The sequence below is a fragment of the Miniopterus schreibersii genome (genome assembly GCF_964146895.1).
Source record: "Miniopterus schreibersii genome assembly, chromosome: 13".
Lineage (NCBI taxonomy): Eukaryota > Metazoa > Chordata > Mammalia > Chiroptera > Miniopteridae > Miniopterus > Miniopterus schreibersii.
Window position 1 is genome coordinate 15,218,847 of NC_138113.1, and position 14,271 is coordinate 15,233,117.

Genomic DNA, 14,271 nt, shown 5'->3' on the forward strand with positions numbered 1-14,271 from the left:
TTTATGGTATTTTACATAGAAAATGATACATCTCCAAACCTAATCTCTGCTTATGGGAAATGACAATTTATAGAGAAACCAAGACTCTAAGCTTAAAGTTAAGAAAATTTTGAGTATGGCGCACATAGCAAAGCTGAATTTTCCTTAGTTTGTTTATTGGTATCCACTTGCAAGAAACACACACACACACATACACCTAAGACTGCTTTTTGAAATCAAATGCATTTCCTGCCTTCTTCTTTCCTCAGTACTCTTACGACCAGCCTATTTATAGCCCAGGAAAGGAAAAAGCTCCACTGGAAGCAGGAAAACGAAGTTCAGAAAGAATAGGAGGAAGTGTGCCTGCCATTTAGCCAAGCAACCTTTAATTCATTGAGCTCAAAGCTCAGCGGCTCCTGTCGTTAGGCGTAAACAGCTTGCAAGTTTTTTTCTCTCTCCCTGTTTTTGAACTGGATTTGGGCGACGGAGATCATGGCAGCATTTTAGAAGAGAGAGCAGGGATCTCCAGGTGTTTAGGCATGTGGCAGAGAAACTCGTTAGCGGTTGGCAAAGTGGAAAGAAAGAGACGATTCAATAGAGAGAGGAATTTGCAATGATTCCACGTCTGGGAGGTAAGGTAAGTGTCATTTTTAAGACTGTCCATCGGTGTGTCTACGTGCATATCATGAGCTGGGATATTAGCTGCAGACGGTGTATGTGATCTGAGGGCAGGTCCTCAAGCAACTTTTCGTTGAGCTTTGCTTACATCTCGGAAGCAGTGTAGAAATCAGCCTCAGTAATGAAATCTTCCGTTGTTAACAATAATAAATATTTTTTTAAAGTAGTTGTTTCCTTAAGGTAATTTTATGTTTACTAAGTTTTCCCTCGTTTCATGATCACAAGGGTATTGAATAATATAAGTAATTTCACTGAAGATCATCTTTGAAAAATAATTTCTGGATATTTGTCTGTTTTCCTATCTTTTTCGAAGTACTGATTAATAATCCATGTGTCGTTTCTTTGGTCAATATATTTAGAATGTATTTACTGGGTCATTGAGCACAAATGGTCAATGTTAGAAAAGTTATTTTAACTAAAATTTAAATTTTGCATAAAATTAAGTGAAGATAAAGTTTTTTTGTGTTTTTTTAAAATACAAAGCTTCTTCTCCTAGACATCATTTTCAGACAAAGGAGAACCTCCTAGAAGCACAAAACACAGCCCTGAACAGCTCCAGTGATAGAAACTGTTCACAATAATTATTTACATTTAAATTATTATTGTAAAACATTGATTCAGCATATGTTTTCTGTGGGATGTGAGAAATGCTACTGGGCTTTGGAAGTGGAAAGGTCAAAAGGGAATGGAAGAAGTCCAAGAACGGTTGGCTTTGCCCATAAAAACTTGAAAAGTTCCTAGGGACATTCCAAATTCTTTCAACATTCCTTGACATCAAACAAGTATGATCGTTTCAATGATGCACTGCATTTGCGTCCACTGCTGCTGGTCTCTGCACCTGCGCCTTGATGAATGTTACCGCAACATCAAACAAAGGAACAGAGTTCTGGTGCTTTATTGGAAAGGAAGAGCAGAAGGAAATACTCTGCTGTTACTTTGGCTTTTCCCAGTTTGAGATTGATATGTTTAGAATCTATCGTAAGAAGGTGGCCAAAGCTGGAAGCCAGAAGAGCTGAGCCAGCCAGGTTGCCACTGGCGCAGGAGGCCAACCCTTGGTCTTACTGTGGATTTCATTGGCTCTTCCCTTTCCTGGGAGAATTTAAGGGTTATTTTTTTCTGATTAGAAGGTTATATAGTTCATTCCATGGAAACTGCAGCAAAGTATTATATTCTTGAATTGAAAGAGCAATATTTTTTAGTTGAACTTAGATTGTTAAACATAGAGGGGAATACAATTAATCTGGACAAATATGATGGATCTGAAGAAACAGATAGAACAGAGTCTTAGCACTTATTTCCAGGACATTCTAGTGCTGCAAAGTCAATTCTGAATTTATTGTATTATTCCTGCCAAATGAATATAAGGCGACCTAATTAATCTAGCGATAGAGACCTTGTCTGCCGTGATCCTGTTGGCGCCGAACTCCTGCCCTCACCATTTCGAAACAACTTTCTCACTTGACACATTTGTCCACATTATGAGAATAAAAATGCTTTAAACACTGTCGAAGACGTAAAAACAGACAAAATTACGTTATATATTTTATTCTAAGAACATATATTTTTAAGTTTTATTGTTGGTTATTGGTTTCTGGATGCCCATAGATGCTTATAAATATATTCATGAAATGTCAGTTATTTGAAATAGATTTCTTGGGAATTACTTAATAGTTTCACAGGTTTCTTGATGTATTTTCAAACTCCTGAGAATATTTTACGTGATTCAGAGTTTGGTATTTTGGGGGAAAACTGCCCATTTTTTTTAGCTTCTCTCTCAGTTAAAGAGAAACGTATTTCCCGGTTTCCAGCATAACTGCTATAATCACTATGCGCTTCCAGCTTACATAGTATAGCCACCCCTGGCCCTCACATATAAATACAAATGAAATCAGATTGCTGAGCAGTTAGTGTGAAGTGGTGAGAAATTACATGTCAGCAGCAAGTCCACAATGTGTTGGATGTGTTGGGGGGGGGGCTAGGGAGAAGATGCCTATGTCAGGCAGCCATACCTACCCGGCCTGTGTGGGGAGAGAGTCGCATGTTGACTTTCGTGCCAATAAGCACCTTAAATCCAGATTAGTGCCTTCTGGAACTTTTTCTCCTGTGCTCTCGTCCCCTCACATGCTATATTGTAGGTCAGAAGCAGCACCATACCACCAAACTATGTTTATTAAATTCTCCTACTTATACAATCTCTACCTTTGATCAACTTAACGTTTACTTAGAGAAAGAGAATTATAGAGGACACAAGGCATCCTACATATAGAGGCAGATGAATGGAGTCGAGGAGGAGTACCAGATAAGAAAGGCCCGGTGCAGGCAGGCTTCACGGAGGTTCAAGGCTGAGCTGGGCCTTGAAGGGCAGAAGCAGATCTGCTGGGCATAGCAAGAGATAAGAGCATCCAAGACAGAATGGAGCTGTGTGCATGGGCAGAGACAGGAATGTACTTGGGTTGACAGATGAAATACAGAATTCCCATTTAGATGTGAGTTTCAGATAAACAACAAATACTTTTTTTTTTTTTAGTAAAAGTCTGTCCTATTGCACAGGTGTGTATGATGCCCATTGCATGGGACATACTTATACAAAATATTGTTTGTTGTTTATCTGATTCACATTTAACTGGGTGTCCTGTTTTAATTTCCTGAATCTGACAACTATTCCAGGGAACTGTGCGTCATCCAGCTCGACAGGAGAAGAGGCAATGAGTGTATGGAGCAAGAGAGATGCATCTGGAGGCAGCTGGGGTCAGACTGTGATGGGACTGGAATGCCAGACTAAGCAGTTTAGAATCTAATTGAAAAACACTGGGGAGCCACTGTGGAAATGGAAATGACATCATTAAGATCTACCCATTTGAGGCAGGACCTGGGGGCAAAGAGCAGTTCTCTAAGGCCTGGCTACTGGTGACAACAGCGAAAAAGAAACCAGATGGAGACACATTAGAGAGCAAATCAACTTGTTTTGTAAACTAATTGAATATAGTTATGGAAGGAGAGGAAGTGTTAGAGAGGATGATATGTTTTATGTCCATTTGAAGAAATAGCCAATCGAAAACAGCAGCAGGTCAGGGAGTTAGTAAGGGAGATGAGGAGTTGTTCTCAGACATGTTAAGTTTGAGGCAGTGATGGGATAATTAGGTAGAAATAACAAGTGGACAGCTGGAAACAGGAAACCGCTTAGGAGGAAGGTGAGAACCAGAAATAATAACAGTGGCCAACACTGACTGAGCATTTACTGTATGCCAAGCCTTTTGTATCCATTGTATTATGTAATGCTCACAACCACCTAAGAGCAGGTCCCATTGCTAGCCACATTTTATAGATGAGAAAACAGAGGCTTAAAGAGGTTAAGTAACTTGTCCATAATTACGTAGCTAGGGAGAGAAAGAAAGAAAATGGAACCCAGGTGTGTATGAGGTCAGAGCGCATGTTCCTGCTAATTCCCACAGAGAACGTCGAGTATCTGCTCTGGATTCACTTTCTCCATTTGTAAAGATCTAAGGGCACCAGTTGCTCATGCTGTAACCCAATTTTTAACAAGATTACTGGTCCTCACTTCCTAATTGTGTCAGCTCTCAGAATTCTGCACCTTTTGCTTAATCTCTCTGGGGAAAAGGGAATAGTTTATAAAGAGAGATTTTCTTTATTATTTATTTATTACCAAGCTTGTTTTTCCCTTCAGTGCCTCATTTTTGATTTCTTCTCATTTATCTGGTGAGATAAAGATTGTGGGGAAGAGAAAACAGGACCAAGAAGGATGTTAAACGCCTCTCTCTGTCCCTGGGTGCCCTCTAGTGACAGTACAAGGTCACAGTGCTCAGCCCAGGCCAGGGACAGCACAGCCAGCCACCAGGAGCAAGCTCCTTAGGAAAGCAAGAGTTCACAGAATCACTGCAGAATGATCTGTGGGCTCCTGAATAGTATGGAGGCTAGTTGTGCTAGGAGATCCTGGTTAAAGGACTTCGTGGAATTACATACACCCTTAACAGCTGGCTCACCAGAAGGACGTTTTGCATAGACCAGCTTTAGGTTTATCTTAAACTTAGTAGTCATTAAAAGTATTTCACTTGTTGAGATCCAAGATGGAGGTGGAGTAGGTGGAAAGTACACTCACCTCCTGCCAGGAACAAACTGGAATTACAACTAAAATATAGAATATCAACCTGAAGAACCAACTGAAGACTAGCTGAAGAGGTCTTATAACCAAGGCTTATACAGAAAAAGCCACATTGAGACTAGTAGGAAGGGCAGAGATGGGAAAAGGCTGGCCTCACCCTGACAACTCCCTGAGACCCCATCCCACCACAAGGGTCGGCAGGCACCCAGTGGGTGGCAGCTAGCCTAGTATCCCCTGGGACTTTTGCTGAGTGGCCTCAGACCCAGCACTGGCATTGAGTTTGAATCTGTATCAATCTGGTGAACACCACTTACCCATACCTTGTGACTCACTAAGAACCTACCTCATGCAACTCGAGTACCACCAGAGGCTCTTTCAGTGACTAAGTCTAACAGGCAATTAGCAGGCAGAGGCAGGTAGAGACAGATCTTGGGGTGCCTTGGGCATTTTGCTGACCTCCCCTGGGCTCAGTGCTGGAGGAAGCTGGCCTTGGTGTGCAGCTTTGCCCTTCCCACACACACCCAGACCCAGCAGAGGCAGCCACAAACTTCGTATTGCCTTGTAGCTCCAAACAGGTTGCCCAGGGCCAGTCATAGGCAGCGTTTGACATTGACCTGTACTGGAGTCCCTCCCAAGAGGCCCCAGAACCTACACACCCATTGATAGGCTTCAAACAGCACCAGAGCAGGAGGACCCAATAAGTTCTACAAGCGGCACATCTAAAGGTAGATTGCCCTTGCTAAGGCAAATTCCACTTTGTCTGGTCAGCACCCACACAGTAGCTCATACACTGGTCAGAACTGTTCCCCACAGTCAGGCAACCTAAAGGTTGACCCTACTTACAGAGGGGAAAACAGTAATTAAGACTCAACTACAACAGGAGGGCTCACATAACCCACAGAAAGGACATTCCTGGAGCACCTTGCTCAGGTGATAAGGGAGACAGTGCTGCTGAACTCCACAGGATGCCTACTATATAAGGCCATCCTCCCAAGACTGGGAGACGTAGCAGATCTACCTAATACACAGACACAAATACGGAGAGGCAGCCAAAATAGGGAGACAAAGAAGCATGCCCCAGATGAAAGAACAGGAGAAATTCCCAGAAGAAGAATTGAATGAAATGGAGGCAAGCAATCTACTAGATACAGACTTAAAAACAATCGTTATTAGGATGCTAAAGGAACTTAGGTGAAGAATGGGTGAACTCAATGAGAACTTAAAGAGATAGCAAGCATAAAAGAGAACATAGAAACCATAAAGAGCCAGTCAGAAATGAATGCAACATCTGAGGTGAAGGATACACTAGAAGGAGTCAACAGTAGGTTGCATGAAGCAAAGGATTGAATCGGTACTTTGGAAGACAAGGTAGCAGAAAATAACCAGTCAGAGCAGCAAAAAATAAAAATAAAAAAAATTGTTTTTAAAAATGAGGATAGTCTAAGGGACCTCTGGGACAACATCAAGTGTAATAACATCTACATCATAGGGATACCAGAAGGAGAAGAGAGCAAGGGATTGAGAACCTATTTGAAGAAATAATGGCTGAAAACTTCTCTAACCTGGTGAAGGAAAAAGACACACAAGTCCAGGGTGCACGGAGAGTCCCAAACAAGATGAACCCAAAGAGGCCCACACCCAGACACATTATTATTAAAATGGCAAAGGTGAAAGAAAATTATAAAAGCAGCAAGAGAAAGACAGTTACCTACAAGGGAGCTACTGTAAGACTGTCAGCTGATTTCTTAACAGAAGCATTTCAGGCCAGAAGGGAACAGCAAGAAATATTCAAAGTGATGAAAAGCAAGGATATATAACCAAGACTGCTCTACCCAGCAAGGCTGTCATTTAAAATTGAAGGAGAAATAAAGAACGTTCCAGAAAAGAAAAAGCTAAAGGAGTTCATCACCACCAAACCCAGCATTACAAAAAATGTTAAAGGGTCTTCTTTAAGAAGAAAGAGAGAGAGAAACATAGTTATAAAGAATAAAATGGCAATAAATACATGCCTATCTGTAATTCCTTTAAATGTAAATGGCTTAAATACTCCAATCAAAAGACATTCAGGGTGGCTGAATGGATAAGAAGACAAGACCCATATATATGCTGTCTCCAAGAGACCCACCTCAGAATGAAAGATACACACAGACTGTAAGTAAAGGGATGGAAAAAGATATTTCATGCAAATGGACATTTTAAAAAGCTGGGATAGCAGTACTTCTATCTGACAAAATAGACTTTAAAACAAAGGCTATAGTTAGAGACAAAGGCATAACATAATGATAAAGGGAGCAACCCAACAAGAGGATATAACCCTTGGAAACATTTATGCACCCAACATAGGAGCACCTACATATATAAAGCAAATCTTGGTGGACACAAAGGGAGAGATCGATAGTACTGTGGTCGCAGTAAGGAATTTTAACACCCCATTGACATCAATGGATAGATCTTCCAGACAGAAAGTCAACAAAGAAACAGCAGCCTTGAATGACACACTAGACTAGATGGATTTAATTGATATTTTTAGAGCATTTGATCCCAAAGCAGCAGAATATACATTCTTTTCAAGTGCACATGGAACATTTTTCTAGGAAAAGTATTTCATTTATCTTGTTAGGAAGGCACATATATCAAGTTTGGTTATTAAACTTTTAATGCACACATATCTTTATTGTTAAGAAAATGTCTTAGGCCTTTTATTCTAAATGCTTAAAAATGCACAATGTCTGTTTTAGTAAAAAGTAAATATCATTTAGGAATGTAGCCTAAGGAAGTATGAATTGATTGAGACAAAAACGTATGTAAGAGAATGTTTATCTATTTGCAACTGACAGATTTTGGACAAATATGCAAATAGGAAAATTGTTAAATAATATTTCATAATATAGGCAAAAAATTATATATATGGTTTGACCTCACTGTCTTAAAATTATATATGTACCTGTAAAAAAAAGTTAAGAACTAAACGTTCCTATACCGAGATGTTGACAATTGGAATCTCTGATCAGTGGCGTAATGATTTTTATTTTCTACTTTGTCTCCGGGAAAAACATGTACTACTTTTATTGTCAGGAACAAAACCCAGTTTGTTTTTCAAAGGCGGAGCGCTGAGTCCCAGCGCCCTAATTTCTCGCTGTCACGGCTGACCATCATGCTTCTGCTCATTCAGCCCCCTCGCAGCCTCTGTGCCCTGGGGAAGAGCTGTATCCTGTTTGTGATAGCATAATTCATTGCAGTGGAAACGATTCTGATGCACTAGCCGGCTCTATGACTTCACTGTATTCATTAGCAACAGGAAACAAAGACACACACTCTTTTTTTCTTTTTCATAATTGTTTTAGTAATAATTGACAATTGGAGGAAATGAATGGCAGAAAACAATTATGGGCAGAAAAGATGGTCAGCAAATCAGGCTGGGAAATGCAGTGGAGCCAGTCTCATGCAACAACTTCAGAACATTACAAAGATATTACTGTTTTGTTCTCAGCATACTCCTGAAATCACTATTGTTTTTTTTACCAGAAGTTACACAATTCTTTGCTGGCAGCAATGACCCCCAATATGCTTTTAATTCGGTAATCTGGTAATCCCACATCAGGGATTCGGGACTGCATTTTTTATGTATATTAATATTCAGGGTAAATGTGAACTCCCTGTGCTCCTGTCCGGGAATAATGCTCCTACAGTGACTAGCCACATGTTGACCACAAAGTCTTAAAAGTTTTTGTTTTCCATTAAACTTTTAAAAATTAAATTCATGTTTCTGTTCTCTGCAAAACGATTCCTAGTCTTCATTTTAGCAGCAGTGGAGGCGGAAACAAACAACAGATCCTCGAAACAAGTGAATTCATGATTCACTTTCCAGTGTCCATGCTGTGAAATGAGCACAATCGATAAGGGCTGAGATGAAAACAAGGGCTGTGTTATCAATTAGGAAAGTGCTAAATAAATCAGGGATTACATGCACTAAGGTAACATTTCTCTCTTGCTGTGTCCAAGACATTTAACCATCTTGGGTACTATTAAAATTCTCTGGGTGGGAGAACTAAACATCCAGCGGCTACTCTGACCTTTATCCTAAGTCGTCGTCTCCTCTGATGAGCCTGATTTGGAGTAAAATTCGGCAGTAGCTCTGACTTCCTATCTAAAGACCGCTTACTGGTCGTGCTATTTATTGCCGAGGCCTCCAGACCAGCACCGTCCAATTGAAATATGATGTAAGCCACAAATGTGAGTCACGAATGTCATTTTATGTTTTCTAGTGGCCACATTAAAAAATGAAACAAAGAGCTAAAATTAATTTTAATACATCTGAAATGTTATCATTTTAACATACAGTCAATACAAAAGATAATTAATGAGATACTTTACATTATTTCTTTTATAGCAAGTCTCTGAAATCCCATGTGTATTTTATGATTATACGTACCTCAGTTCGGACAAGCCTCATTTCATGTGCTCGGTGGCTTCAGATGCCTAGTGGCTATTGTGTTGGACGGTTCAGCTCTAAACAGAAGAGCCCTCGTGCTCCCAGTTACACACACAGCATCTGAAGTTCAGGCTGTGAGATTCTCCTGCCTGTCAGGACTCGCCGTCCTCATGATGACACATTCAGCCGGCCACTCCCAGGGACACCAACTAAAGCTGGGCAATCGGAAAGCAAGCGAAGGGTGGGCAGTTTCTGAGCTTCGGCCAGTTAGAGCAATCCAACTGTTCATTTACGTTGCCTGACTCTGGGTCCCTCAGTTAAAAATAATGGTAACAGAAGTGTTAAAAAAACTCCCAGTTTTGAAATCTGGACTAGAGGATTGTAAGAAACTTAATTTTATCATTATGGTTTCAAGTGAATTTAGGCATAGGAATAGGTTACATTATACAGACTAAACTGAACTTCCAGGAAGCATTATAGAAATGGTGCTCTTACCAATACATAAAACTGAGTGCAAAGAAAGAAAACTTTAGTGATTCTCACACACACACACACATACACACACACACACACTCGCACAGACACTTCTGACATTGTGACCGCTTGCTGATGTCTTTTCTGCATTCTCCATTGTCCTGTTTGAAGGGTAGGAAGTACGCTTCAATAATCTTGTGTAACTCCTCTGCCCTGGGGACTCTCACGGCAGTCAGCTGGAGCGATAAAGATAGCTCCGTGTGCTAAACATGGAGATCCCAAAATAGAACTGGTGGACGGGACAAAGCTAAAAGACACTGTAGGTTCTTACGGCCCGCCCATGGCAGAGGCCTGGAGCAGGGCCCCGGAGATGCTGGCAGGGAGTCGCGGCCAACTGGAGCGATCATAGTTTGGGTTCATTTCTTATTCCATCAGGGTTTGGTTATGAAGCTAGATTTAAAGCAGTCAGAAAATTCTGAAATCAAAATAAAAGTTAAATACCTTTAAAGTATAAATAACAGCCATCCACTGCATGATTTACAAATTGGTAGTGCTCCAGAAACTCTTTTTGAAGACCGTTCTTGGCCCTCTGAATTCACTTTTCATTTTCCTATAGAAACAAAGTCATAAAGAGTAACTGGTATGTGCACCTAAAATACCATATACTTACAATAAAATTGTTACAATGTGTTAAAAATGTATTATGTTAAATTATTGTTTATTAAATCATAATTCATTATAAATGTATATTATGAAATTATTACAATGCATTTATAATGAAATATTAACATATTGTTTCTACATTGATATACCATACATTAATACTATGTTAATAATTGTGTTACATTAATAATATATTCATAACTAACTGAAACAGAAAAAGACTCTATTGAATCAGCCCACAATCGCCTTGTGTCCAAAGCCCTGAGCACTGATAAAGAATCTAGGAAGTGCCAGGGGCTGTGCCAGGTGCCAGGACAAGCATAAAATATCGATTATATTTCTTTTGTCCATTGATCTTGGTGGGAAAGGAGGTTTACTAGAGATGAGTGAGAGGAGAGATGAAATCCTTTTCTAAGGAGCCTGCCTTATCCATGTGCCTCTTGGGTGGAGACCTTTTCATTTCGGCGTCATCTTCTAAACATTGGGTTTGCCTTTTCCTTAACGACGACGCACCTCCAGGACTTGCCTTAGTTGTGCAGCCATAAGCAGGAGCTTTGGTTCCCAAACAGGGTGAGATTTCCCTGCGTACATTTGGACGTCAGGCAGAGAGGCAGAAGAGAGGGAGGTGGAGAGAAAGGCTCTAACGCAAGAGTCTGTGTCTGCTCGTGAGACAGAAGGGGAAAAGGAGAGGGAGGGAGGTGTGTGGAACTGGCCTTTGCACGCAGTGTGCTTTCCAAGCCAGTCTTTGACAGCTTCATGAGTGCCATTAACTACTGGATCCTACATTTGCTACCATTGATTTTTCTCATCACTAGTAAGTGAGGAAGGGGTGGCAAAGTCAGGCGCTAACTGGCCTTCAGGCAAGGTCAAGGAATCTGGGTTGAGTAGGGCCACTGGTGAGTCTCACTAGTCAGCAAGAGGATTCAGGGACATTCAGGTGAATTGAAGTATGTGCGTAGCTCGAGGAAGTGGAACGAGAGTTAGGCCTGTTGAATAATGTATCCCTGTGGCTCACCTCTTCCGAAATCTGAAACCACTCCCATCCCTCCCAATCCTTTCCGGTGTTCTCTCTCAATTTCTTTAGCTTTTAGGGCATTTTCTTCCAAACATCCGTTTCTTCTTTTCCATGGAAAACTACAACCCCACCTACCTGTATCTGCTGCCCCTTTTAATATATTTCATCACATGATGCTTGGTGATATTTCTTTCACCGATTCAGCTATTATTGCCTCTATAGTTAATTTCCCAGGAGTTTTTTCTCTCATCAGCTTAATTCCTTGAGCCATGTTTTATGCTTTTTAAAAAAATCTCTTTGGAGTACGTCAATGTTCAGAGAAACATTATTCACATAGCCAAAGAATGGAAACAACCCAAGTGTCCATCCACAGATAGTTGTAAGAGGTGAGCATACTTTACATTTCTACAATAACTTACAGGTTTCTAAAGTACTTTTCCCTAACTTATTTCATTTGCTTTATTATTGATTATTAAGGGGGACTCACTGGTGACGAGATGGACTCACTATCCCTCAACTAGATGAAGGCAGAGCTGGCAAGAGAAATCCTGTCTTTTGTTCCTTAATCTGACAGGATTTCTATTTTAGCATCCCGGGGGTCAGGCGGGATCACAGATTCCTAGATAAGGGGGCTGGGAGGGGCATTTGGAGAACTTTGTTACCGGCAATGAACAGCATGACTGTTCGGTCTCCCAGGGTCTTGAGTACAGTTCCCTGCACATGGACCCCAGCACGTGTACAATCAGCGGGGGCCGGCAGAGCCACTGCCAGACGCACACAGCCAGGGTGAGCCACGTGGCCTCCTTTTGGAAAATGACTGAAGGATTAACTTCTGGGAAGAATTTTCCATCTGTTTTCCAGATAAGCTTGATTAGAACCATCCAGCCCGTTCCGCAGGCGCCGTGGAAGAATGAATGAGTTGTCCAGTGTGGTCTGGGTGGGCTCGGCTCACGTTTCTCCCAGGCTCCGGCCCCACCGTGCAGGGAAGGCCTCTTTGCCTTCAGACCTCCTCCAGCAAGAGGAGCTGGGTTCCCGGCGCGAGCCCGCCCTGCCCCGAGGGCCTCACGATTAGGGGGAAGGGCTCCAAGGTCCTCTGCAGGCCAGCTGGCCATCGGCTGGACAACTTCACAGGCCTTCCATTCACCATTCTGCTGAAGTTACCATAGGGAAACTTTATTTCCCTTTGCCAGTTCTCTTCCTCTCCCTTCCACTTCCCTCCCCACCAAGTCAGTTTCCTTTGTTATTTTTGGTATAAAGAACTTTCCTTCAGTTAATCTCAAGGCTTCAGAAAACCAGTTAAAAGAGGTTAACTTGGGGAGAGGTACCTGATCTTCTTATCTGTGTATATACACACACACACACACACACGCACCCCACACTCGCACACACACCCCTGTGGAGCTGCGCTGATTAAAAATAGATCCATGTATTTGTTATTTTGTCAACGTAAGGAATGTCCAAACCTGTGGAGACTTTTGATGAGTTTCTTTGAGCCAAATTGATGACAACTTTCAGGAAGCAAACTCTCAATGAACTGGGAAAATACTCTGGAGAATGGCAGTTTTGCAGCTTATTTTATACTTTAGAATAAAAGGAGGAGATGTGAGGAGGGTCACATGAAATCCGCCGGCGGTAGATTAAGGGGGAGGGAAAAAGCAAAGCAGGGAAATCTCTGAGGCTGGATAAAAAGCCACGCGGACGTGGGTGAGCACAGGCCCGTTAACCTTTCCAGCCCGTGGAGGTGGAATGCGGCGGCGAGAGGAGTTGGGTGGCCCCTGCCCTGGCGCCTGGTGGCTTTACCCTGGGGGTCTGGAAAAAGGTAACTGACATTTCCAAGGTATGTCATCTTAGATGCAAAAAAGACAATAGATGGGCTCACTTAAGGTAAAAATCGACCTTTGTCGAGGGGGTGGGACGTGACCACCCACCAGGACCCCCTGTTAGTTAGGGACTTGGATGTTCAGACCGCCCTACGTGGTTAGGCCCGCGGCGCTGGCTCCCTGAGCGTGTCAGGTTTAGCGCGGCCCCTTTCCATCCAGTTTACTGATAGCCTTGGCAACTTTATGGTGGGTTCAGGCCACCGGCCCTGATTGCGGATATTGGGGTGCTAATTTAATGCCGTTTTTATTTTCTGTTATCACTCTTTTTCTCTCTTCTCCTGCCTCCTTTTGGATTTTTCAAATTTTCTTTATTCCAGTTTCATCCCGCTAGTGTTTTGGAAGTTATGGGATCCATTTCTCTTCTTTTAGTGACTATACTTTGAATATTTATTTGATTTAACAGTGTCTCATATTAATCTTTGTACTGATACCATCTGAATAATATGAAGACCTTGGACACCTATCATTCTCATCTCACTCTCTCATCTTTCAGGCTACTACTGTTGAAATATTTAGCTCCACTTCCCTCCCTTTTTAAAACAATTTTGTTGAGGTGCAATTGACATATAATAAATGGCACTTATTACAAGTATACACTTCAATATCTTGACGTACATAGGCACCCATGAAGCCATCACCACAGTTGAGATCATAAACAACCACTTAAAAAAAATGGATCCAGTTCACACAGGAGCATAACCGGGTGCATGTTGCCAAGTTCTGCGAGTTTCCTGCAAACTCGTCTTCTTTGAGTCCTACAGCTTCTGGACAGAAGTAACTATGGTAATCGTTCATGGAAGCCCACTGGGCAACGTGCTAATTATTTCTCATTGCTTTCTTTATTGACCTTAATTGTTCATTATCAAAACAGTGCAGGCTTATTGTAAATGAATGTACTCGATACCGAAATCAATAGGTAACAAAGGAGAGACTCGTCACCCTTGCGACCCTCTTTTCTTCAGAGCGGATATATGTCTACAGCTTGTCCATTACCGCTCTGAACTCAGGCAGATGTTTGTGCATTTGACAA

General features: G+C 41.7%; 1 protein-coding gene across 2 annotated transcripts in view; it reads left to right on the forward strand.

Annotated features, from left to right (window-relative positions):
* Nucleotides 1–374: 374 nt before the first annotated feature.
* The window catches only part of RASGRP3 (RAS guanyl releasing protein 3), an 89,048-nt gene continuing 75,151 nt past the window's right edge, over nucleotides 375–14,271 (forward strand). For both annotated transcript variants that reach the window (XM_081156126.1, XM_081156128.1), the window contains exon 1: nucleotides 375–616. The gene's annotated coding sequence lies outside the window, so the exon portion shown is untranslated. The remainder of the gene's footprint in view (nucleotides 617–14,271) is intronic.